This window comes from Vanellus vanellus (genome assembly GCF_965231255.1).
Source record: "Vanellus vanellus genome assembly, contig: HAP1_SCAFFOLD_70, whole genome shotgun sequence".
In the NCBI taxonomy this organism is placed as follows: Eukaryota; Metazoa; Chordata; class Aves; order Charadriiformes; family Charadriidae; genus Vanellus; species Vanellus vanellus.
The window spans coordinates 862,777-887,448 of record NW_028128467.1 but is presented as its reverse complement, the minus strand read 5'-3'; positions in this window follow the sequence as shown (position 1 = coordinate 887,448).

Below are 24,672 nucleotides of genomic sequence, written 5' to 3'. Positions count from 1 at the left end.
CAAACCTAATGTTCTGTGATTCTGTGACCTGTTGGAGCATGTGCATAGGAGGGCCACAAAGATGACCAAGGGCTGGAGCACCTCTCCTGTGAAGACAGACTGAGGGATTTGGGGTTGTTCAGCCTGGAGAAGAGAAGGCTCTGTGGAGACCTTATAGCAGTCTGTCAGTACCTAAACGGGGCCTACAAGAAAGCTGGAGAGGGACTCTTTATCAGGGAGTGCAGCGATAAGACAAGGAGTAATCATTTTACACTGAAAGTGCGTAGATTTAGATTAGGTCTTAGGAAGAAATTCTTCACTCTGAGGTGGTGAGACACTGGAAGAGGCTGGCTGGAGAGGTTGTTGAGGCCCCATCCCTGGAAGGGTTCAAGGCCAGGTTAGACAGGGCTTTGAGCAACCTGATCTAGATGGAGGTGCCCTTGCCCAGGACAGGGGGGGTGGCACTAGTTGATCTTCAAGTCCCTTCCTACTCTAACCATTCCATGAGTCTATGATTCTACCCTTGCAGGGATCCCTCCTTCCACTCACAGCTTCTCCCCACAGCAGCGTGGGGAGCTCTGTGGGCAGGCTGAGTGGGGATCCTGGCAGGAGGCAAAGTCCCTGCCCTGGCACACAGGAGGCTCCCTGGAGTGCGGGGACCCTGTCGTGAAGGACAGCCCGGGGCAGCCCTAGCTGCACCCGCAGCTTCCCACCCCTAAAGCCATCCCCAGGAGAAGGCAGCCATCATGACCTTTCCCTCTGACGGTGCAGTAGGGAAGCCCTGCTCTGCAGCACGTCCTCCTTCTCCACCCCAGAGAAGCCAAGACAGACACCGTGACAGCTCCTCTCAGCCATGGCATGTGCCAGCTCTGGAAGACCTGTCCAGGATACTCAGACTACTTTCTTGTCTTATTATTGGGCAGGACATGCAGACAATGGCAGGCAGGGACCTTCTTTACTCTTGGTGGGGGATAGGGTTCAGCTGAGTCAATGGAGGCATCTCATCCTGCGTTTCTATTGCTAGCACTGGAAGGGGACTCAGCTCCCTCCCATGCCTGTCACAAACCCACAGGCGGTGGCACTCCTCTTGCCTCACTTCAGGCGGGCATTAAATAGGCACCTGCATGTGAGCTCCTTGTCTCAGCTGCCATGGTAATGAATGAAGATGTAGGGTAGGAGCTGGCTGTTCAGATGAAACACCTGGTGACATTTGAGGTGCCAGAGGTTGTCCAAGGACAGTGGAAGAGAACTGCACCTGTCCCTATTTACTGTTTCCTTTGCAGCCTATGTGCCATCTACCCAAATGGTGTCCTGTACCACAGGGAGAGCTCACTTTGTCTCTTTTCCGTCAGCTGGGTTGACTAGATCTCCATTGACTACGATGATGGTTTTCATCCCCATGTTGCCTAATGAGATTCCAGGCAGTTCCTCTCTTTGATGTCCAAACAGAAGCCTGTAGTTTTGCGAGATGCCAAGGCTCTCACACATCGCTACATGTGGCCGGCAGGTACTGCACAGGAAAGCCATCCCCGTTCTGAGCGAGTGTGGGAGAGACACTCCAGACGGCCCTGCAGACAGGTTCGGTGCCTTTGTGCCAGCCACGGATTGCCCCCACCACAGCGTGGCAAGGTCTGTCCCTTCTCCATTCAGTAGACATAGGGCAGTGCAGGAACACGAGGCACATCACACATGGGCCTACGCTCTCCAAATGGTGGGTTTTCTCTCTCCCATGCTTGACTCACCCCCTTGAAGACACAGTCAAGGAACAGACCAACAATTTTCACAGTGGGGTGCTCAGCAGCACCTTGTTATTCATAGAGATGGCCTTCACGTCCACGGAAGGCCTTCTGGAGCAGCAGAGACAGCATTGATAGAACCCCTGTATATTGCCAGGGCTGCACTTCCCAGCCCTGTTTCTCTCTGTCCTTGGGGACGGCAGGCTTTGCTCGCTCTCTTGACATCCAATCATTTCAGCTTTGGGTTTCCATCCCCTTTGGCATGGCTCTTCTCTGAGGCAAAGCCTTTGCAAATAGGGGGTCTGGAACGCTTGGTCCCAGGTTTCTCTCAGTCAGAGCTTGGCCTGGTGCTACACCTGAGGTGCTACACCCCTTACAGGCACTTACGCCCTCAGCCAGGACAAGCTGGAGCCTCTGGTTTTTGACACCGATGGAGTAACTGCCAAGGCGTGGTAGAAGAAGTCACAGAGTTTGGGGTGCTGCAATGGATGGGTTCATAGTTTTCAGTACAGACAGGCTGGAAGGATCGGGGGTGGGTTCCCTCAAAGGGAACAAATTGCTTGGATGTATGGAGCTCCTTCATGGGGCAAGTGACAAATTGGGTGAGCCCTTGTGACTGGAGGTCAGAGGAAGTGTCAGTAACGGGGCTCTTGTGGTGGGAGATAAGGAAGCCACAGTCAGGGTGGGGCAGTTGGCATAGTCTTTTCTAAGCACCCCAAAGAAGTCTCTGGGTGTAGAAGCCTGGTCCTCCACGGGGATTTTAATGACCTGGCATTTTCTGGAAGGGCAACACCGCAGGATGCAAACAGTCCAGGCAGTTTTGGGACAGCTTCTTTACACAGCTGCCAGATGGGCCAACAAGGGTCATGCAAATCCCAGATCTGATACTTGCAAGCAAGCAAGAGCTGCTCAGGGATGTGAAGACGGTCTGTTGTGACCCTGAAATAGTGCGGCACGATCTCCTGAGGAGAGGGAGAAAGGAGAATAGAAGACTGCAGATGCCGGTTGTCAGTGGAGCAGATTTTGGCTTATTTTGGGGAGAGGTAGCCAGTATCCCATGGTCAGCAGCACTGGTGGGCAGGAAAGCTAAGTATACCTGGTCTTCAAGGACAGCATCCTCCAAACACAGCAAGCTTGTCTATCAAAATTTGCTTGAAACATGGAAGAGAATTCAAGAACTCAACATTATTTCAGGAACACTTGAAGAAGAAATAAAGATAATGTCTGGTCACAGCTTATCTCAGTAAGACTAGGTGGAGACAGATGTATACTTCACACCCTCTTTGCCTCATGTTTCAGAAACAAGTTCTTCTCAGCCACTGTGCCTCAAGGCAAGACTCCAGAGGTAAACAGCCAGAGGGAGACAAAGTGTCCTCAGCTGTCTGGTCTCTGTCCAGGACATATGCAAAAAAAAAATGACAATTGACAGAACAGTATCAAAGTTCTGAAAATGAAGACTTCTTACACACTTATTACACTGAGGTCTTTTCTGCATGTTTCAACTTCTGCCTCACTTCATCATTCAGGAGCTGATGACCACACAGAGGTGCCCACCGCCTCCCAGATTCCCAGGCATAGCTGAAGACCCAATGTGGGACTGGGAAGTGTGACCCCGGGCTGATGGAAGCAGTTGTGGAGCTGCGGCTGGTGGACAGGCAGGGTAGGGCAAAGCATCTGAGTGGAGACAACTGATTTCTCTCCCTCCAGGAGAAAATGAAGCCTGGACAATTGCACCCAAGCTGTCCAGCACTGGAGGAGGATGGGCAAGGAGTGGGTGTGGATGCTTCAGTCTGCCTGAAGATGTAACCAAGACTCCTTGGGGTTAGTGCACCTTTGGCCATTCCAAAGAGAGCATGCCCTTCACTTTGTCTCTTTGCTTCCCTCTGTGAATGGAGGGAGCTTGTGACTTCAGCGTGTGCCTCGCTGTGAGCGCATATGAACCAAGAGACTCTGGAGCAGGGAGTGCTTTGGGGGTTCTCGGGATCCGTGCTTGGCACAGAAATGTGTTTGCCTTTGGTCTAAGGCTGTCCTCTGTGGAGAGTGGACTTCAGAGGAGGAAAGGTGGACTTAATGTACAACAGAGTATTTTATTTTCTATTGAACCATGCCTTCCTTTGGTCTCCTTTTTTTCGCTACAAAGAAAATTCTGTGTCTGGGTGCAGTTCATTCCCCAAGTGAAACAGGTGGAAACTGTTTCCAAAGGGCTGAAACCAGCAACTCCAGAGTGTAGCAGAGAAAGCTGAGATTTGAGGAAAGGTGCTGTAAGTCCCAGGTGGCTGATGAGAGAAAGGTGGGGTTGGAGGTGGGGACAAAGGCTGCCCACAGAGTGTCTGACATACAGGGTCTTGAGTGCCCTACTCAGTCAGACTCCGTTTGGAGAGGTCCAGTTTCAGTGTCATTTGGAAATTGCTGATATCAATGAAGACAGACACACGAAAGAAGCAGACAAATAAAGAAAAAGAAAGAAAAATAAATCCTTTCTTATTTTTGTTTACTATTGAAACCTTTCCTCTTCTGAAATCCCTTTAATTAACTACAACAGAATTGTATATTAAGAAAATTATGCCCAGAGCCATTGCTCGTTATGGCATTTTGCATGTTAATGAGCCCTCTGGTGCCCAGTTCCTGAACTGCAGGTACTGAGGGTGGATTGAAGTGGTCTATAGAGCAGTGCAAGTCAGCCTCCAAGGTTCTGAGGGCGTCAGCGGTCCCCACTGAGGGCCATCCCTGACTGTCCCTGAAGCAGAAAGCCAGAGGCACTGCTTCCAGTTGGAAATGAATTGTGAAAGTGTCTGTGAAAGCCCTTGATGTGTCTCATCAAGCAGGATATTCAAGCGCTGACCCCCACACTCTGGCAATGGGCATTTTTTTCCTTCAAGGGATGCTCAGGGCTCTTCCTGGGAGCAGTGAGATGGGGGTCGTGTGTGTGTAGGAAACGTCTCGGGCTGTCTGGAGGGTGGGGGAGGAGGCAGTGAAGCAGTGTGTCTGTGAGGAACTGGAGTGCTCTCAGGGGCTCCAGTGGAAGAGTCCGCAGCCATTGTGGAAAGGACAAGGATTTCAATTTTATTGGGGGGGGGGGGGGGCATCCTGACCACAGGTTGTCCTACACTTTCCTCTGCCTGTGCCCGTTTCTCTGCAGATTTCAACCACCACCCCTGCTTCCCCACCTCACTCCCACCCCGTGCTGGCCCAAGCTTTACTCATGACTCTCTGTCTTCACTAATTCTTCAAACACAAAGCTATGTTTTTCTGAGCTTTTGCCAATGAGTTCCCCATAACCTGTGCAGCTTCTTCCAATGCCCTCCTAATGCTCCTCTGTCTCCAGAGATGGAGCCACAAGAGGGAACCCCACCCCTGAGCCTTCCAGCCTGTCTGTACTGAGAACTATGTGCCCATCCATTGCAGCACCACAAACTGTTTCATTTCTTCTACTGCACCTTCGCAGTGACTCCATCGCTGTCAATGGCAGAGGGCAGGGGCTGTGTGGATGGGTAGCAGCTCCACAGGAAAGGCTCTGGTGGTCCTTGGGTTTCATTTGGCAAAACAGGAGCCCTCAGCAAAGACAGCCAACAGCATCCTTTGCTTCTCTTGTCATTCCCTGAAATCACAAGTGCTTCTCTTTTATTCTCCTTATACCCTCCCAAAAGAACAGCCCACCTGTGCTGGTTTGAGGTGAAACAGAACCCCTCTTCTGTTCAGCAACTTTACTTTGCAGCTGAGCCTCTTTGAACTAACTGAACTCTCCGAAATTAACAGCATATTGTGGTGACACTGTTCAGAGCGATAAAACCTGATAAGTTGTAATGTATGCTGAGGAATGTTATACAGAATTCTCTTTCTCATACTTATTGGTATAACCCCCAAGGCCAGCTGACTTGGTTCTTTGCCCCATTGGAGGGTCAGAAGCAGAAGAGCATAGAGGGGTGGCACCTGCGGGAAGGAGCGGACAGGACAGGTGACCCCAAACTGACCATCAGGGTATTCCATCCCATCTGCCTCATGCTCAGTATAAAAGCTGAGGGATCAAAGGGTCAGCTCTCTTCCTTCAGTGGTTTGTGTCCCAGGAGGACTCTGGCTGTTTGTCTGCCTTTGATCCCGATCTGCAAATTCCTGAATGCAGATCTGGAATCCAATTCCCATCCGTCCCTGAGTCAAGTATTGGATTTTCCCCATGCCTGTCGGTGACGTGATCATCATCCTGGGAGCTTGATCCAGATTAGTATCTATTTCTTTATATCTTTTTTATTATTTTTTTATTAATATTTCCTTCAAGCATTTGAGTTCCTCCTACATTCACAAGTTTCTTGCTCTCTCTTCTTCCTCTTCTTAGAGAGAGAGAGGTGGGGGAGACAATCTGTTGTTTGTCACAGTGGCCAGTCCAGCCATAACTACGACAAGAGAGGAGGAACTGCACTGTTGGACTGATGGCAGTCCTTGCTCCTGCACACAGAATTCCATCAACAAATAACTCTGTGCTCGTTTAATATTTGGTTGGCTGCCTCGAGGAATTGTCCCCGACACACCCTTGGCTAGACTCAAACAGCATTTTTTCTGGTAAGCTATCTGATGCAACTGCTTCATCCCAGCTTCATTCCGCGGTCTGTAAACTGAGGGACACTCTCTGCAGTCAAAGTGGAAGGTTCGTGGGTGATGGGGGTGACTGCAATGACCCGCCATGCAGCTTTTGGTCTGGCTCTCTGGATGCTCCGAACCAATGGAACTCTGAACGGCAGTAAATCTGGAATTGGAGCTTACAGAAAACACAGTAAAAATGATTTTTCTGGTTGAGGCAGCAAAATTTCTGTGAGTGTTTGCCCCTGTGGAGGCAGTATGTGAAGTGCACAGCATCAAATAGATGGTGCAGCTTGAGCGGTGTGAGTAGAATGGTAGAATCATAGACTTATAGGATAGTTTAGATTGGAAAGGAAATTAAAGATCACCAAGTCTCAACCTCCTTTCCCTGGGCAGGGACATGTCCCACTAGACCAGGTTGCTCTAAGCCCTGTCCAACCTGGCCTTGAATACCTCCGGGGATGGGGCAGCTACAGCTTTCCTGGGCAACCTGCGCCAGGGGCTCACCACACTCATGTGAATGTTTTTTTCCCTAATATCTATTCTAAATCTCCCCTCTTCCAGCTTGAAAACATTCCCCCTCGTCCTATCCCTAATTTTTTTAAACATACCTTTTACCCTTGTAAAAAGTCCCTCCCCAGCTTTCCTGTAGTCCCCCTTCAGATACTGGAAGGCCACTATAAGGTCTCCCAAAGAGCCTTCTCTTCTCCAGGCTGGATGCTGGTGATGTAGGGCCAGGTGCCTGGCCGGGCATCTGTGCCACCCACCACGTGCAACGTGCCATAGCCGGAACCCATGGGCCAGAGCCTGCAGGTCCCTCTTTCACTAGAAACTCATGACTGCCCTTCTCGATGGCTTGCTGTGGTTCAGGTTGAAGGTCAGTCATCTCCCCTCCCCACAAGGTGTTGCATGGACAGTAAGTCATCTCCCCTCCCCACAAGGTGTTGCATGGACAGTAGGGCCAAGGAACCCTGTGGGGCATGCGTATGCCTGCCTCTGTTTCTGCTTGAGCCCCACAGGTGAGATGGGCCAGCATCCTGGGTGCTGGCAAGGGTCTCAGGCTCCCATGTGGGGTTTGAGAAGCTGTGGAGTGGCCACAGGGGACAAGCAGGCACCCTCCAGTGAAGCCCATAAGTGTTGCCCAAGCTCCCTCTCAGAACCTCAGGCCGCTTACCCACTGCTGTCCCATGTGCTGTTCATGGCCCAGCACAAGGCCGTCAGGACGATGACAGGGAGCACATTCATCACTGCCAGAGGCGGCACGTTGCAGCTGGAAGAGCCGAGGGGTCGTCACCACCAGTGCAGCAGCCGACGTATTGCCCACAGTCCTCATGGTGCCTGCGGTGACCTTGTTCCCAGGACTGATGTCACAGAGTCGCTGGTTCCGGGTGCTGGGCATGGTGGCCTCTCAGGGGGAAGGAGGGGCAGTCTGGGGGGTTCCAAGCAGGAGGGGAGGCAGAAGCTGGGATGGGACACCCCCGAGAGACCCCGCTGAATGCTCTGCCTGTGGGATGAGGGTGTGCAGGCCCTGTGGCAGGCAGCAGCGCCTGGCTCCGAGCACTGCCTGCTGACAAACCAAGCGTGGCCTCATTGCCCTTTGGGCAGTGCCTGCTGCGACAGGGCTATGCGTAGATGTTTTAAGGCAAAAGAGGGTCGATTTAGACTACACAGACTACATCTTTGGCAGCAGGCTGGCCAGCTTGGTGAGGCGGGCTTGAATCCAAAAGACTTGGGGCTGGGGTGAAGGGGACAATGCTCATGCCATCACAGCTTACTGGGGAATAAGCCCGGCCAACCAGAGCAGTGACAAATATTCCTAGGTGGACTCCCAAGGTGATATCCAGAAAGCCAACCACCTCCACGGTGCGTACGACTGTGATGGATCCTCTCGCTCTCTTCCAGGGAAACCTGCATGCTTGATGACCTCTCTGAAATGCCTGAATTGATGAGGCCTTCTACAGACAGCTGGAAATAGCCTCATGGTCACAGGCCCTGGTTCTCATGGGGGACCTCAGTCATTCTGGTATTTGCTGGAGAAACAACACAGCCAGGCACACGCAGTCCCAGAGGTTTCTGCAGAGCATTGATGAGAACTTTTTGACACAGTTGGTGGGGAAACCAACGAGGAGAGGTGCGCTGCTGGACATATTACTGACAAATAAAGGAGGACTAGTTGGGGATGTGAAGGCTGGGGGTAGCCTTGGCTGCAGTGACCATGAGATGGTGGAGTTCCGAATCCTGTGTGGAAGAAGCAGGGCAAAAAGTAGAACTGGACTTAAGGAGAGCTGCCTTTGGACACCTCAAAGACATACTTGGAGGAATCCCATGGGCAAAGGCTTTGGCAGGAAGGGGGGTGCAGGAGAGTTGGTTAATAGAAAAGGTCCACTTCCTCCAAGCTCAAGATCAGTGCATTCCTAGGAATAAGCAATCGGGAAGAGGAGGCAGGAAATCTGCAAGGACCTTCTGGAAAAAACTCAGGTGCAAGAGGGAAGTTTACGGAAAGTGGAAAAAGGGACTGGCCACTTGGGAGGAGTATATAAAAATTGCGAGAGTATGTAGGGATGGAGCGAGGAAGGCTGAAGCCGGCCCTCAGCAATCCCAGACCCTGGAGGAAGAGAAAAAGCCTGGAAAAGGGAAGATTTTCCCTTGGTCAATGTGGATAGGGTTAGAGATCATTTAGGCAAACTTGACACCCACAAATCCATGGGCCCTGAAGGGACGCACCCGGGAATGTTGAGGGACCTGGCAGATATTATTGCAAAGGTGCTCTCCATCATCTTGGCTTTAAACTGGAAGAGGGCAAGTTCAGATTGAACATTAGGAAGAAGATTTTCACTTTAAGGGTGGTAAGGCACTTGAACACGTTGCCCAGAGAGGTTGTTGAGGCCCCATCCCTGGAGGTGTTGAAGGCTAGGCTGGACGTGGTCTTGGGCGACCTGGTCTAGTGAGAAATGTCCCTGCTATGGCAGGGGGGATGGAACTTGATAATCTTTAAGGTCCTTTCAAACCTAAACCATTCTATGATTCTATGATCTTTGAAAGGTCACAGGGGACAGGAGAAGTGCCTGAGGACTGGAGGAAAGCCAAAGTCATGCTAGTCTTCAAAAAGGGCAAGAAGGAGGACCCAGGAAACGGCTGGCTGGTCAGCGAGACCTGGAAAGGCTGGAGAGTTGGGTGGAGAGGAACATAATGAAATTCAACAAGGGCAAATGTAAAGTCCTGCACCCTGGGAGGAAAAACCCCATGCACCAGTAAAGGTTGGGGGTTCACCTGCTGCAAAGCAGCTTTGCCGAGAGAGACCTGGGAGTCCTGGTGGACAATAAGTTGACCATAAGCCAGCCCTGGTAGCCAAGAAGGCCTATGGTCTCCTGGGGTGCATCACAAAAGAGCGTGGGCAGCAGGTGGAGGGAGGTCATCCTTCCCCTCTGCTCTGCCCTGCTGAGGCCACATCTGGAGTACTGTGTCCAGTTCAAGAAACACAGGGAACTACTGGAAAGAGTCCAGTAGAGGGCTACAAAGATGATCAGGGGACTGGAGCACCTCTCTTATGAGAATCAGCTGAGAGAGCTGCGTCTGTTGAGCATGGAGAAGAGAAGGCTGAGAGGGGATCTCCTCAATGCTTATCAATATCTAAAGGACGGGTGTCAAGAGGATGGGGCCAGACTCTTTTCTGTGCTGCCCAGTGACAGGACAAGGAGAAACGGGCACAAACTGGAACAGAGGAAATTCCATCTGAACACAAGGAAAACCGTCTTTACTTTGAGGGCACCAAAGCACTGGAAGAGGCTGTACAGAGAGGCTGTGGAGTCTCCTTCTGTGGAGATATTCAAAAGCCGCCTGGCTGTATTCCTGTCCAACTTGCTGTAGGTGACCCTACTTTGGCAGGGGGGTTGCACTAGACAATCTCCAAGGGTTCCTTCCAACACCTACCATCCTGTGATTCTGTGATCCTGTGATTCTGTGATCTTCTATGTTTTCCGTTGGCCAAAGGGATTCCCCACCAGTGCCCACCGATGCTGCCCTGTCTCTCACAATTGCTCCATTAGAGCTTGCAGTTCCCTGCACATGTCCTGAACCACCTCTGGCACCTCAAATGTCACCTGGTGTTTGCATTGGAAAAGATCCCTCCTGGCCTCTGTCTCCATTACTCACAGGGTAGCTCAGAGAAGGAGCTCACTCCGATTTAGGGCAGCTGAGGTGAGGCAAGAGGAATCCTCCCTCTGGTGGGTCTGTGCAGTGCACTGGAGAAGCTGAATGTCCCTCCGGCCTCAGGAACACTGCTGAGAGCTGAGATGCCTCATTGACTTGGCTCAATCCCTGCCCTGCACCGGTGGGAATGATCCCCAGCCCGTCACTGCCTCCGTGCCCTGCCTGGCAATGGGACAGGAATGGGGGTTTCCAGAGGGGAACACAGAAACCTCCTGTAGGTCCGCACAATCTGGCAGAGCAATTCCCACCACAGGGATCAGTCCGTCCAGGGTTCAGAGAGGGACAGTCGGTGATGACTTCATTGTGCTTCAAACTCTGCTCCCCAGGAGAGACCCCGCCGCCTTGGAGGAGCTGTCAGCCCTGGAGGCGCAGGGACACCTCGAGGGATTGGGGCAGTGTGGGGAGGAGGCAGAGAAAGCCACAGCAGGTCCTCTGCTGCTGAGCTGGGCCGGGCTGCTGGGACGGAGGGAGCTCCTGGCAAGCGGGCAGCGCTGCAGAGAGACAGCTCTGCTCAGGAGCAGCTCCTCTGCACAGCGCAGCAGGGCTGAGGGCAGTGCCTACAGGCAGCGAGGGCAGAGCAGGGAGGCAGAGAGAGGTTAAGGGCAGTCTGGAGAGGGAGGATGCTGAGGGTGAGTGGGGGGAGAACTCTTCCCAAAGCAGAGCAGCTGCAGTAGTCGGAGAGATCTCCAACAGCTGGCACCTCCCACAGCCCGTGGGATCTTTCAGGAGGACGCTCACACTTCTCTGCTGTGGAAGAAGAGGACATTCTCTAGATTGGGGCTTCCCTGCTGCACCATCAGAGGCACAGGGCATGACGGCTGCCTTCTCCCAGGAATGGCCAAAGGGCTGTGAAGGTGGGTGTGCAGGCAGGGGTTGGCAGGGCTGTCCTTGCCAGCAGGGTCCCTGCACTCCGGGGGCTATGTGCAGGGCAGGGACTTTGCCGCCTGCCAGGGTCAGCTCTCCGCCTGCCCGGGGAGCTCCCACGTAGCTTCTGTGGGGAGAAGCTGTGGGTGGGAGTAGCAACCCCTGGTGGGGAGGGGTCATTCTGTTTTTTAGAGGGACATGTGTGGGTCAGGACTGTTTACACCTCCAGATCACCTCTGGGCATTCCTGAGGGCACATTTCATGTTTGAGTTCCCTGAACAGTAGAGGGTCTGTCTTTTGATGTTTCCCATCTTGGTTGGCTGGGTGGGCAGTGGCAGATGTACAATGGGACTTTAAAAGAAAGCTCAAAGGAGGGATCCCTGTAGAGATAAGGAGCTTTCCTGAGGCTTTGTCTTTGTTTTCCAGCTCTGGGGGCTACAGACAGCACCAGCATCCCCTTTCCAGTCCAACCAGGGTCTGTGGCACCTGCTCTTTAGCCCCTGCACACACGCAGAGACTGCAGGGCAGAGCTGGGCACACGGGGCCTGCCATGGGGTCTTCGAGCACTGGCAGGGAAGAGACGTGGCGGCAGGGAAAAGGCTGCTGGCAGGGAGAGCTCCAGGCAGTGGAGATGGGCAGGGAAGGAGGGAGCTGCTCCTGGAAGCCCTGCTGCAGGGGAGATAGGGGCACCTCCAGCCACCCCTGCAGTGCAGATGCCTTCCCTGAGCCACCCAGCACAGCCCTCAGCCCTCACGGCCATGGGCTCTGGGGTGGGAGTCAGCTCTGTGCCCGGCAGAGCAGCAGGAGAGGCGAAGGGCATCCCTCCTGCCACGTGCCCCATTGCTGCTGCCCAGCGGTGGGGCTGAGGGCACCTGCCCTGCATGATCAGTGTCTGGGTGGTGGTGTGCCCAGCAGGGTGAGGGTAATGCTGCCCTGAGTGCCCGGCTGCCTCTCCCCGTGCCTCTCCCAGCCAGACCCTCACGGCATTTCTCCAGGTTTCTCCAGGTGTCTCCTTTAAAGTTATCTTTTTATTGCTGTCAGCGTACTTGGGGATGGGAATTTCAGCTGCAGAGTCCCACACTGATCTTGTTCATCTACTCCTGACTATGCGTCCATGGGAACCAGTGTCCCAGCTTTCCTCTGTGGACAATTGCTGTGGGCAATGCAGGCTGTGGGAGTGGGGAAGGAGTCCATTTTCTCTCACTGAGATCCCATAAATTGGATAAGTCCTTTGGGTGTCCATGGAAGCTGTGAGCTGCCCTCCAGGATGCCAACCTGTCCCATAGCACCTTTGTGTTATCGGAAAGCCCCACAGAGAAACACAGAGACTCTGTGACTGAGGAAAAGCTGTTGGGTGGGTGAAATGAGCTGTGGGTGTCCTTGGCTAGAGGTGGGCTGCTGAGACCTTGAGAAAGGGTGAGACATTTAATAGTCTGAAATGGATCCTTCTGCTCTCAGCAGTGTCTGATTGCATAATAGAAGAGGGTGATCCCCCTCCATCTCATGACGGTGCAAGATGGAGGGACAAACCATCTCCCCTGACTCTGCTCTCTGCCCCAGGCAATCCTCATGTCTCACAGCACTCACTCTGTTCTCCTGGAGTGCAGCAGAAATGCTGAGGGTTTCTGACATCCAAGAACAGTGCCCAGGGGAGGTGGGGGAGCTGTAAAATACCCAAAGCCTCTCCAACTGCCTTCTGCCATCCCTGTTCCATAGCAGTGAGTGTTCAGATGTTGAAAAGCCCATCTGCATTAGGTGTGGGTTCCTCAGCCGAAGCAGAACACCAGGACTGGCTCCTGCCACCACCCTCCCTATGAACTCCCTGCTGCAGAGCAGGGCTGACCCCTCGGCAGCCACTGGGCAGAGGCCCTGCTCCTCACGGCACAGGCAGCCAACGCCAACCAGAGCTCCAGCCATGGACATGATGAAGGTCTCCTGGAAAATGAAAAGGGAGTGTATGCAACAGAGACAGAGCCTACGGGAAATGGCTTTCATTTTTCTTACAGAAGTCTGTATTGACTTACTCTGTTTCCCTCCTTGAACAGGTGCCGCTGCCCAGAGGCACCAAATGTCCAACAGCAGCTCCATCACCTACTTCCTCCTCATGGAGTTCGCAGACACATGGGAGCTGCAGTTCTTGCACTTTGGGATCTTCCTGGGCATCTACCTGGCTGCCCTCTTGGGAAACGGCCTCATCGTCACCGCCATCGCCTGCGACCACCGCCTCCACACCCCCATGTACTTCTTCCTCATCAACCTCTCCCTCATAGACCTGGGCTGCATCTCCACCACTCTCCCCAAAGCTATGGCCAATTCCCTCTGGAACACCCAGGATATCTCTTACTTTGGCTGTGCTGTCCAGCTCTTTTTCTTTTTCTTTTTTATGTCAACAGAGTGTTCTTTCCTCACTGTCATGGCCTATGACCGCTACATTGCCATCTGCCAACCCCTGCACTACGGGACCCTCCTGGGCAGCAGAGCTTGTGTCCGCATGGCAGCAGCTGCCTGGGCCAGTGGGTTTCTCAATTCTCTCCTGCACACGGCCAATACATTTTCACTGCCCCTCTGCCAGGGCAATGCCCTGCACCAGTTCTTCTGTGAAATCCCCCACATCCTCAAGCTCTCCTGCTCACACTCCTACCTCAGGGAAGTTGGACTTCTTGTGGTTAGTGCCAGTTTAGCCTTTGGGTGTTTTGTTTTCATTTTGGTGTCCTATGTGCAGATCCTGAGGGCGGTGCTGAGGATCCCCTCTGAGCAGGGACAGCACAAAGCCTTTTCCACATGCTTCCCTCACTTGGCCGTGGTCTCCCTCTTTATCAGCACTGGAGTGTTTGCCCACCTGAAGCCTCCCTCCATCTCCTCCCCATCTCTGGACCTGGTGGTGGCAGTGTTGTACTTGGTGGTGCCTCCAGCAGTGAACCCCCTCATCTACAGCATGAGGAACCAGGAGCTCAAGGATGCCCTAAGGAAACTGGCCCAATGGACGCTGTTTCACTGACAATAACCTGCTGCCCCTTCTCTGCACATTGCCCAGAGTTTATCTTAGTCTGTGAGTCTGCTTTTTTCTCTCGTAATAATCCTGCTTGTAGATAATTTTCTGAGTTTACGCTGCTTGTCTTGAGGCTTGATCCTACTGTGTCTGACCCTTGCTGTGTTTGACCTGACATTGTGTCAGGTGTGGCCTGACAGATAACAGCTCTTCAATAAAAGGGCACCTCCCAAGTGCAGTGCCTGAAGGATGGACTGTTCCTCCAAAGTTCCTTCCAAGAACGTGTTCAAGCAATCGTATTTTAATGAATCTCTTCTCCTTGTTTTTTCAATGTTTCTGGAGTTAAGCTGATGGTACTATTGGGTTCCACTGCACCAAATATTCTGGATTTAAAAGCGCTCTTCTTGGTGCCCAATGGAAGGGGAGACGGTCCATGAGCTCCCATTATCTCCTCAGTCTTCTTCATGTATGACAGGACTGATGGCATATACCGGACATTCTGGAAATGAATCTTTTAGGGGGGAGGAGAGGCGGGATTAGGGACTCAACATTTGCCCTTGGACTGGAACGGATGGAGACTCCAAAGGTGAAACACCCTCAAAGGTGAAGTCCACTAATATAAAGCACTGAATCAATGTGTCCACGCACAAGGACGCTGCAGTGCCGTGGGAGTCTCATCAGGCACAGGGAGGGGAGAGTGGGGAGACACAGGAGGTGCCTGAGGGAACCTCAGGGCCAGGTCTGCTGTGCTGTCCTGGAGCATGGGGCTGACTGGGGAGAGAAGGGGGCAAATTCAGTCAGGGCTGGGGATCACGCACAACATGAATTCCGGAGAGGCAGACAGTGACTAGACTCTTTCCTCGTTTCCTCGGCACCAGCACGAGCCCCGGGGCTGATGGGCAGGCTGACCTCCTTGTCTGCCCCCCAGGAGCTGCTTTGCCCTTGGGAGGATCTGGGGCTGTGCGGTGAGTGCCCAGAGCTCTGCATCAGCCTGTGGCAGGCAGTGCTGTGGGGCCAGTCCAGACTGGACTGCTGGGCTGGGTTGTCCTGTGGAGAGGGTAGGGGAGGTGGGCAGAGCTGGGCAGGGGCTGGGGAGGGCTGGGAAGTGGCTGGGAGAGGACAATGGCAGTGTTAGAGCCCTTTCCAGGGAAGACTGAGGCACTGAGTATCTCAGCCTTCTCCATGTCCCGGGTGACCAGGTCTCCCGGTTCCTTCCTGGGTGCGCCCATATGTTCCCTAGTCTTCCTTTTGTCACCCACATACCTAGAGAAGGCTTTCTTGTTGCCCCTGATGCACCTGGCCAGATTCACCTCTACCTGGGCTTTAGCTTTCCTAACCTGATCCCTGTCTGCTTGGACAATTCCTCCCAGGCTACCTGTCCTTGCTTCCACCCTCTGTAGGCTTCCTTTGTCTCTTTGAGATTGACAAGGAGGCTCCTTGGTCATCCACACAGGCCTCCTGCTGTCTTTGCCTGACTTCCTCTTTGCCGGGATGTGTTGCTCCTGAGCTTGGCTGAGGTAGCGCTTGGATATTAGCCAACTTTCATGGGCCCCTCTTCCTTCCAGGGCTTTGTCCCAATGTACTCCACCAAGCAGATCCCTGAAGAGGCCAAAGTCTATCTCCTGAAGTCCAGGATAGCGAGCTTACTGTGCGCTCTCCTAGCCACCTTAAAGATCCCAGACTCTGCCACCTCAAGGTCACTGCAGCCAAAGCTGCCCTTGACCATGACATTCCCCATGGGCCCCTCTTTCTTGGTCAGGACAAAGTCCAGCATGGCACCTCTCCTCATTGGCTCTGCTGTCACTTGGAGAAGGATGTAATTGTTAATGTGTTCCAGGAACCTCCTGGATTGCCTATGCGCTGCTGTGCTTTCCTTCCAACAGCTATCAGGGTGGCTGAAGTTCCCTCTGAGGACCAGGGCTTGTGAATGTGAGCCTACTCCAATCTGTCTATAGAGGACCTTATCCACTCGGTCTTCTTGGTACCCCCATGTACTTCTCCCTCCTCAGCCTCTTTGTTCTTGACCTGGGCTCCATCTCCACCACTCTCCCCAAAGTCATGGCCAATTCCCTCTGGGACACCAGGGTCATCTCTTATGCAGGTTATGCTACACGGGCCTTGCTGTTTGTCTTTTTCATTTCAGCAGAGTTTTCTCTTCTCACCATCATGGCCTATGACCGCTACATTGCCATCTGCCATCCCCTGCACTATGGCACCCTCCTGGGCAGCAGAGCTTGTGTCCGCATGGCAGCAGCTGTCTGGGGCAGTGTTTTTCCCTATGCTGTGCTGCACACGGCCAATACATTTTCACTGCCCCTCTGCCAGGGCAATGCCCTGCACCAGTTCTTCTGTGAAATCCCCCACATCCTCAAGCTCTCCTGCTCACATTCAGACTACCTCAGGGAAGTTGGGCTTCTGGTGCTTAGTGTCTTACTAGCATTCGGGGCTTTTGCTTTCATTCTCTTTTCCTATGTGCAGATCTTGAGGGCTGTGCTGAGGATCCCCTCGGAGCAGGGCCGGCACAAAGCCTTTTCCACGGGCATCCCTCACCTGGTTGTGATCTCCCTGTTTAACAGCACTGCCATGTTTGCCTACCCTAAGCCCCCCACCATTTCCTCCCCATCTCTGGACCTGTTGGCGTCATTTCTGTACTCAGTGGTGACTCCAGCAGTGAACCCTCTCATCTACAGCATGAGGAACCAGGAACTCAAGGATGCCCCGTGGAAACTGATGACTGGTATCTTGTCAGAAGCAGCAATGAACTGCCCATCTTCTACATATCACACATGATGTAACTCATTACAGGCCCAGATTGTCTTTAGTACTTTTTTTCCTTTCCTTTATTTGGTTTTTATCTTTTCTGGGTTTTGTTAATGCTGTCAATAAAAGTGAAGAATCATCCTTTATCCTATTGCTATGTCAGGGTCTGTCTGTGTTGTGGGAGCCACAGACTTTGTAAATAAGAAGCTCTTCTCTCTTTGTTTTTAAAAAACTGAAGTACCCTGCACTGACTTGTTTGTCTGAGATCCTTTCTCCGAGAACTTCTCTATAGCTGCAGAGGCCTCATCTGTGTGCTGAGGTGGAGGGGTCAGGAGCGACCCGAGCTGGGTCTGCCTCCCAGCCTGACCAGCATGGCCCTGGGCACCACAGCCCCCGGCTCTGCAGAGCTGCACCACCAGCTCGGGGGCTGTGGGACGCCTGGAGAGGGGTGTAGGAATGGCTGGCCAGGCCAGCACGGATGAGCTGTTTCGGGAAAAGGCTCTGAGGACAGATGGGCTGTGGCAGGAGAAGAGCAGGGCACCGTGTGTGTGCAGGGCAGCCATGGCAAGAGGAACCCTTTGCTCTGGTGGGACAGCTCGGGGCAGGCTGCCCTGTCCCTGAGGCAAAAGGACCTTCCTGAGGGTGCCCTGGGCCAATTCTCTCATGCCATCCTGGGAAGGACATTTGGCAGGGGGGGCTCCAAGCTGCCTGGGGTGGGTATCTCCTCAGCATGAAGGCTGGGTGGACCATTGCCAATGAGGCTGCTCTGCTGGTCTGTGCTGGGAGAGAGCAGGAGGTGTCCAGATTCAGGGAGGGTGTGAGCTGGCGGGGCTGGCAAGTGCCCCAGAGAGGAAAACCTCAGGGAAGAGCTGAAGTGTGGGAGTGTGCAGGGTGGGGACACACAGCAGTGTCCTGGCACAGCCGGGCTCCTGCGAGAGACATAAGGGACCAGCAGAGCAGGGTCTGGGCTGTGCCTGTGCTCACTGGACACCCCGGGGAAGTTGTCCCAGGGCCATCATCACAGAATCACAGTATCACGGAATTTCCTAGATTGGAGAAGACCTGTAAGATCACATAGTCCAATCATTAACCTAACATTGACAAGCCCACCACCAAACCATGTCCCTCAGCACTATATCTACACGACCCTTGAACACCTCCAGGGATGGGGACTCCACCACTGCCCTGGGTAATGTATTCCAATGCCTGATGACCCTTTCAGTAAAGAAATTCTTCCTAATACACTGTGGAAACTTCCCTTGGTGCAACTTGAACCATTTCCTCTTGTTCTAACACCCATTACCTGACAGAACACGTCGACACCCACCTCTCTGCCACCTCCTTTCAGATATGTTTAGAGAGCGATAAGGTCTCCCCTCTGCCTCCTTTTCTCCAGGCTAAAAAACTCCAGTTTCCCCAGCCGCTCCTCATAAGACATGTGCTCCAGACCGCTCACCCGTTTCGTTGCCCTTCTCTGGACATGCTCCAGTGCCTCAATGTCCTTTTTGTGGTGAGGGGGCTGAAAGTGAACACAGTACTCAAGATGCGTCCTCCCCAGTGCCCAGTACAGGGGGAAAATCACCTCCCTGGTCCTACTGGCTACACTAGTCCTGATACACGCCACGATGCCGGTGGGCTTCTTGGCCACCTGGGCACACTGCTGGCTCACGTTCAGCCGCTATCAACCAACAACCAGAGAGGTGCTTCTCTGCTGAGTAGCTTTCCAGACACTCCTCCCCCAAGCCTGTAGCATTGGCGGGGCTTGTTGTAGCCAAAGTGTGAGACGCAGCACTTGGCCTCATTGAAACTCCTACAGTCTGCCTTGGCCCATGGGTCCATTCTGTCCCAATCCCTCTGCAGAGCCTCCCTACCCTCAGGCAGATCAACACTCCCACCCAGCTTGGTGTCATCCGCAAACTGACTGAGGGAGCACTCCATCCCCTCATCCCGATCATTGATAAAGAGGTTAAACAGGACTGGCCCCAGTACTGAGCCCTGGGGGACACCACTCCTGACCGCCCGCCAACTGCAATTAACTGCGTTCACCACCACTCTCGGGGCACGGCCTTCCAGACATTTTTTTACTCAGCAAAGCGTGTGCCCATCCGAGCCATGAGCAGCCAGTTTCTCCAGGAGAATGCTGTGGGAAACAGTGTCAAAGGCTTTACTAAAGTCCAGATAGACAACATCCAAAGCTTTTCCCTCATCCACTGAGCGGGTGACCACGTTGTAGAAGGAGATCAGGTTAGTCAAGCAGGACCTGCCTTTCACAAATGCCTTTGATAATGTGGCACTGAGTTCCACCTGTCTGTAATAGATTTTATCCCAGTGAGGGACTGCAAAACTAGAAAGGGCTACTGCAAATGTGCCAAGAGAATTAGAAAAAGCCATTAATGAGGGCAGGCAGTATGACAGCCTTAGAGGAAGAAATCAAATTTTTATCAAAAATGGTAATATAGAATGGCTTAGCTCTAGAGCACCCTTTAGAAGTACAGGACAGAGTAGGTGCGTTCTTGAATAATAGCTGCTGGGGTTTTTATGTCAGTCAAGACCAGAAAAACAAAACTGAGAGAAACAAGAGAAAGACTCATTTAAAAATATTACACAAAATAGGGCAGGGATCTCCCCTAAATCTCTTTGGGTGGCTAACCTCTTGGCTTCCAGACTTAGGAACAGGACTGTGAACTGAAAGGATTTGGGTGGTTGTATTCACTCTCTTGTTTTGCTTTCTAATTAGATGGGTGTGTTTACAGTGTAGTATTACCTTATGAACTTGACTTACGACTTTAATAATGAAGAGTATAGTGTGACCCTGACGGTGAAAGGAAAAGGAGGGACTGTCAGGAAAATCTCATTCCCGAACTATTGTAACAATTACTCTTTAGAGTACGAAATTGTATGAACTTTCTTAAGATATACAGCGTTTCTATTGCGTACTGCATAGCCATGGTTCAGTCAGCATGACTACAGGACCCAGCTCATTGTCGGGAGGAGAAGACAGCCCCCAGCCTGAAGAAGAAAGGATGCTCCAGCACTGCGCGGATGACGCCAGCCTCCCAGCCCCTCTGACACCCCTGTGAAACCCTCCCCTGATCTGGCATCAGAGATAAGGAACTGCAGCAAGACCGACTCCAGGGACGTCTCCATTAAGAGAGCAGCAGGTGGATGATGATGCCACAGCATGAGAGTTGCTTTGCCAAACAGCAGCCTGCGTGTGCGTGTTAAGTAGCGATCACTCAAATTGTGTTGTACCTGAATGCTCTAAAGGTATAAGAACCATGTGTGAAACTGCATTTGGGGTGTCCCAATTTGACTGGGACCACTCGTGCTCGTGAACAGAGAATCACTCGTGTAATTCCATACTTTGTGTCCCAGTCTCTCTCCTGGGACAGCATGGGCAGTTGGAAAGTTTTCATGATGTTATCCTCGAAGGCCGAGAATTGTCCCCAGGGGTGGCCCAGAAGGCATTTGACTGCCTTTATGGTGCTGTCCTCCCAGGCAATGATCGTTCAGGAAGGACTCTGACTGAAACCATGACTTGAATACGACTGCCTCAAGAACATGAGAGCGATGTGCCATCCTCCCCTATGCAAGATGCTCCCCCTTTCGAGCCCAGTCGAAAGGAACAGGTGGTTTGCAAACTCTTTTGGGCAAGGATTTCCGATGCTTGTGCAATGCCTCACACAACTGTGGCCTGGGCACTCATAGACAACACATACCTGATCATTTCCATAGTGTCAGTGTCAGTGTGTGTGCCTTCGGAAACAATGCGCGTGATAACAAGCAATGGGATTTGGGTGAGTGGCGTGTATGTACAGTGAATATGAACTACAAATTTATACCCTTGTGAAGGCAGGATTTCAAAAGTTTCAAGCAAAGTCCTTACTGTCAAAAATGCTGAGTTTATTTTTTCTAAGCTAAGAATAACCTAGACTTTTTTTGTTTTAAATAAATGCCCTCTGTCCCCCCTTCCACTCTTCCTTGCCCAGCAAGACTGCAACCTGCTGCCTCCTGTTCTGCGGGCCCTGAGCAATCCATTGCATAACGGCCTTGAACGTGGCCCCTTCTTTCCCACAGAGCTGCTCCTTCTGCAGGACACGCTTGAGCTCGTTGACGGAGAGCTCCAGAAACTCTCTTGACACCCTGGTCACCCCCTCCAAGTGATGGAAGATGAAAGCATGGGCTTCTTCTCGCAGGTCAATAATAAAGTCAATAATAAAGGCAGCAGTAATACTCGGTGAATCTCCAGATGCCGACGCAGTTCTCCAAGCACAGCTGGGACTTTAAGAACTCGCAGCACAGTCTGACGATGCCCATGACGTTGAACTGGTCAGCCGCTGTCAGCAAACGTTCAACGTTGATGGCCTTGACCGGTACTGTGCCGGTGTAGGCGTACTCAATAATGAGCCGCATCATTTCAGGTGAAGTGCCGGGGATTTTATAGACAACGTTCCCGGCATTGCTCCAGCGGGTGGAAAACAAAGCCCTGAAAAAAGCAAAGCAGTGCTGGGGGAAAAAGCATCTTTGCTGCATTAAACCCGGACCCTATTATCCCCTGTGCCTCCTTCCTGGGGCACCAATTTGGTCACATGCAGTAGCCACGCTGGGAGGCCGTGGGGTTTATTAATTCATGTGTTACGAGCCGGTTGTTTTAACAAGGAGTCACCGCCTCCGGCTGTGCACAGAGAGCCACAGGGCCAGTGCCCTCCTTGCTTCAACAAGACCACCAGAGAATGGCGCTGTGTGGGGAAGGAACACCTCCCGCCCCACGGCAGACAAGCCCGGCTGGCCACGCTCCAGCCCTGCACCGCATCGGGGGGTTCGTCAGACACCGCTTCCAGCGCTGCTGTGAGATCTTGGGTTGGGGATGAATTCTGGTGTCCAAGGAGGCACCAGGACTGTGGGGAAGTGCTGGAAAAGAGGTTCAGTGCCGAGGGAAGCGCTGGAGAGACACTAAGGCAGCGTGACACAGCCTGGGAAATGCTGTGTGTCCCCATCCCCTCTTGTTCCAAGCACTGACCTGAAGTATTGACTGCAGCTACTGAGGATGTTCTTGTGACCACTGAACTCAATGCCACCCACGCTGATAACCACATCGCAGACTCTCTCCTCCAGGCAAAGCTCACTGAAGACGGTGCAAAGCACAGCACTCATCTTCCTCTCCCTGGGTGAGGATGAGTGTCGCTGGGAGCCAAGCTATCGCCCACATCACAGCCTGTGGCAGTGGAAAGTGCTTCTCCTGGAGGTGCTACAGCACTTTGTCCGTGCCCTCCCTCCAACACCGTCTCCCAACCCCTGCCTGTCTGGTGGCTCTGGAATGTGCCCCAAAGTGAAATCACAGGTGCAGGGGTGACCCGGGACCGGCTGTGAGCCCCCGCGCAGCTGGTGCTTTACCTCTATATTGATTCATGGGTGGTGGCAAATGCTCTGTGGGGGTGGTTACAGCAGTGGGAGCAGAGCAACTGGCAGTGCAGAGGTAGACCCATCTGGGCTGCTGAACTGTGGCAAGACATTGCTGCCCAGATAGAGAATCTGGTTGTGAAAGTACATCATGTAGATGACCACGTACCCAAGGGTCAGGCCACTGAGGAACATCAAAACAACCAGCAGGTGGATCAGGCTGCTAAGATTGAAGTGGCTCAGGTGGACATGGACTGGCAACGTAAGGGTGAACTATTCATAGCTTGGTGGGCCCATGACGCCTCAAGCCATCAAGGAAGAGATGCGACATATAGATGGGCTAGTGACCAGGGGGTGGACTTGATCTCACGTTCACTATTGCACAGGTTATCCACGTATGTGAAACGTGTGCTGCATTTAAGCAAGCCAAGCGGTTAAAGCTTCTTTGATATGGAGGACGTTGGCTGAAATATCAATACGGGGAGGCCTGGCAGATTGGTTCTATCACACTCCCTCAAACCCGCCAAGACAAGCGCCACGTGCTCACAACAGTGGAAGCAAACACCGGACGGCTGGAAACACACCCTGTGACCCATGCCACCACCCTGAACAACTATCGTGGGCCTTGAACAGCAAGTCTGATGGCGACATGGCACCCCAGAGAGAATTGAGTCAGACAGTGGGACTCATTTCCAAACAGCCTCATAGACACCTGGGCCAAAGAGCATGGCATTGGGCGGGTGTATCACATCCCCTACCATGCACGAGCCTCTGGGAAAATGAAACAGTACAACAGACTGCTATAAACTACACTGAGAGCCATGGGTGGTGGGACCTTCAAAAGTGAGGATACACATTTGGCAAAGGCCACTTGGTTAGGTAACATTTGAGGATCTGAATATGTTCGGGAAGACAGTCTGGGTTATTCCTGACACAAGGAAAGGCAAAACTATCTGTGGGATTGCTTTTTTTTAAGGCCCTGAGTGCACTTGGTGGGTGATGCGGGAGGATGGGGATGATCGATGTGTTCCTCAAGGGGATTTGATTTTGGTGAGAATGGCCAATGAATCAAATTATATGATATTTATTGCTAAATTACCACTATATGTCATCACTGATACGGTTGCTATATGCTCTATCTATGGCATTGCAGTGAAAGTGACCTAAATTAATGAAGAATGAACTTTGATGAAACTGAGCAAAGTGCAGAAGTGATGGAACCAGAAGTGGCTGCAGCAACTGGCACCCGGGAATTGTCTTGAGATCGACATCTTCAACCCACAGATGATGGGCATGGGCCATGCCGGCTACACCAGCTGCGAGCTCCAGATGCAGCCCGCAACAATTCAACACCACACACCACGTCTCCTGCCAGGAAAGACAGGTACAACAGATGGAGCCCAAAGTCATGGACTAAATGAACTCAAGGGACATTTCAGTGGGATGGCCCATGGTCTAAGGGAATGATATCTGTGTGCATATATAAATATATCAAAGACAGGAAACTGGTGGTGATTTATGGAAAAGTGTAAGACCTGGGCATGAGGTAGATGGTATAGAATAAGGGGCGGATGCTGTCCTGGTTTTGCCTGGGATAGAGTTAATATTCTTCCTGGTAGCTGTTGTGTTTTGGATTGACTATGAGAATAACATTGCTAACTCATATTGTTTTAGTTGTTGCTGAGTGATGCTTATATTAAGTCACGGACTTTTTCAACTTCCTGTGGAAGGTGGGGGGCCACAGACAAGACAAGCTGGCCAAAGGAATATTCCATCCCATAGATGTCATGCTCAGTATATAAATGGGAGTTAGCAGGGGGGCAGGGATCGGTGATCACATCTCCGGACAGGCTGGGGAGTTAATCATTGGGAAGTGTCAGCAATTTGTGTTGCATCACTATATTTTATTATTATTATTATTAGTAGTAGTAGTAGTAATAATATCTTTTCTGTTACTGTTCTTTTAAACAATATTTATCTCAGCCCATGTCTTTTTTTTCTGTTTCTCCCTTTTCTCCCTATTCTACCTGGGACATCCCATTTCATTTAAGAGCTGTTATCTGACCAGCTACATCTGACTCAGTGTTGTGCAAGGGTCAGACCCAGTAGGATCAAGCCTCAAAAAAAGTAGTATAAACCCAGAAAAATATCAATAAGCAGGAT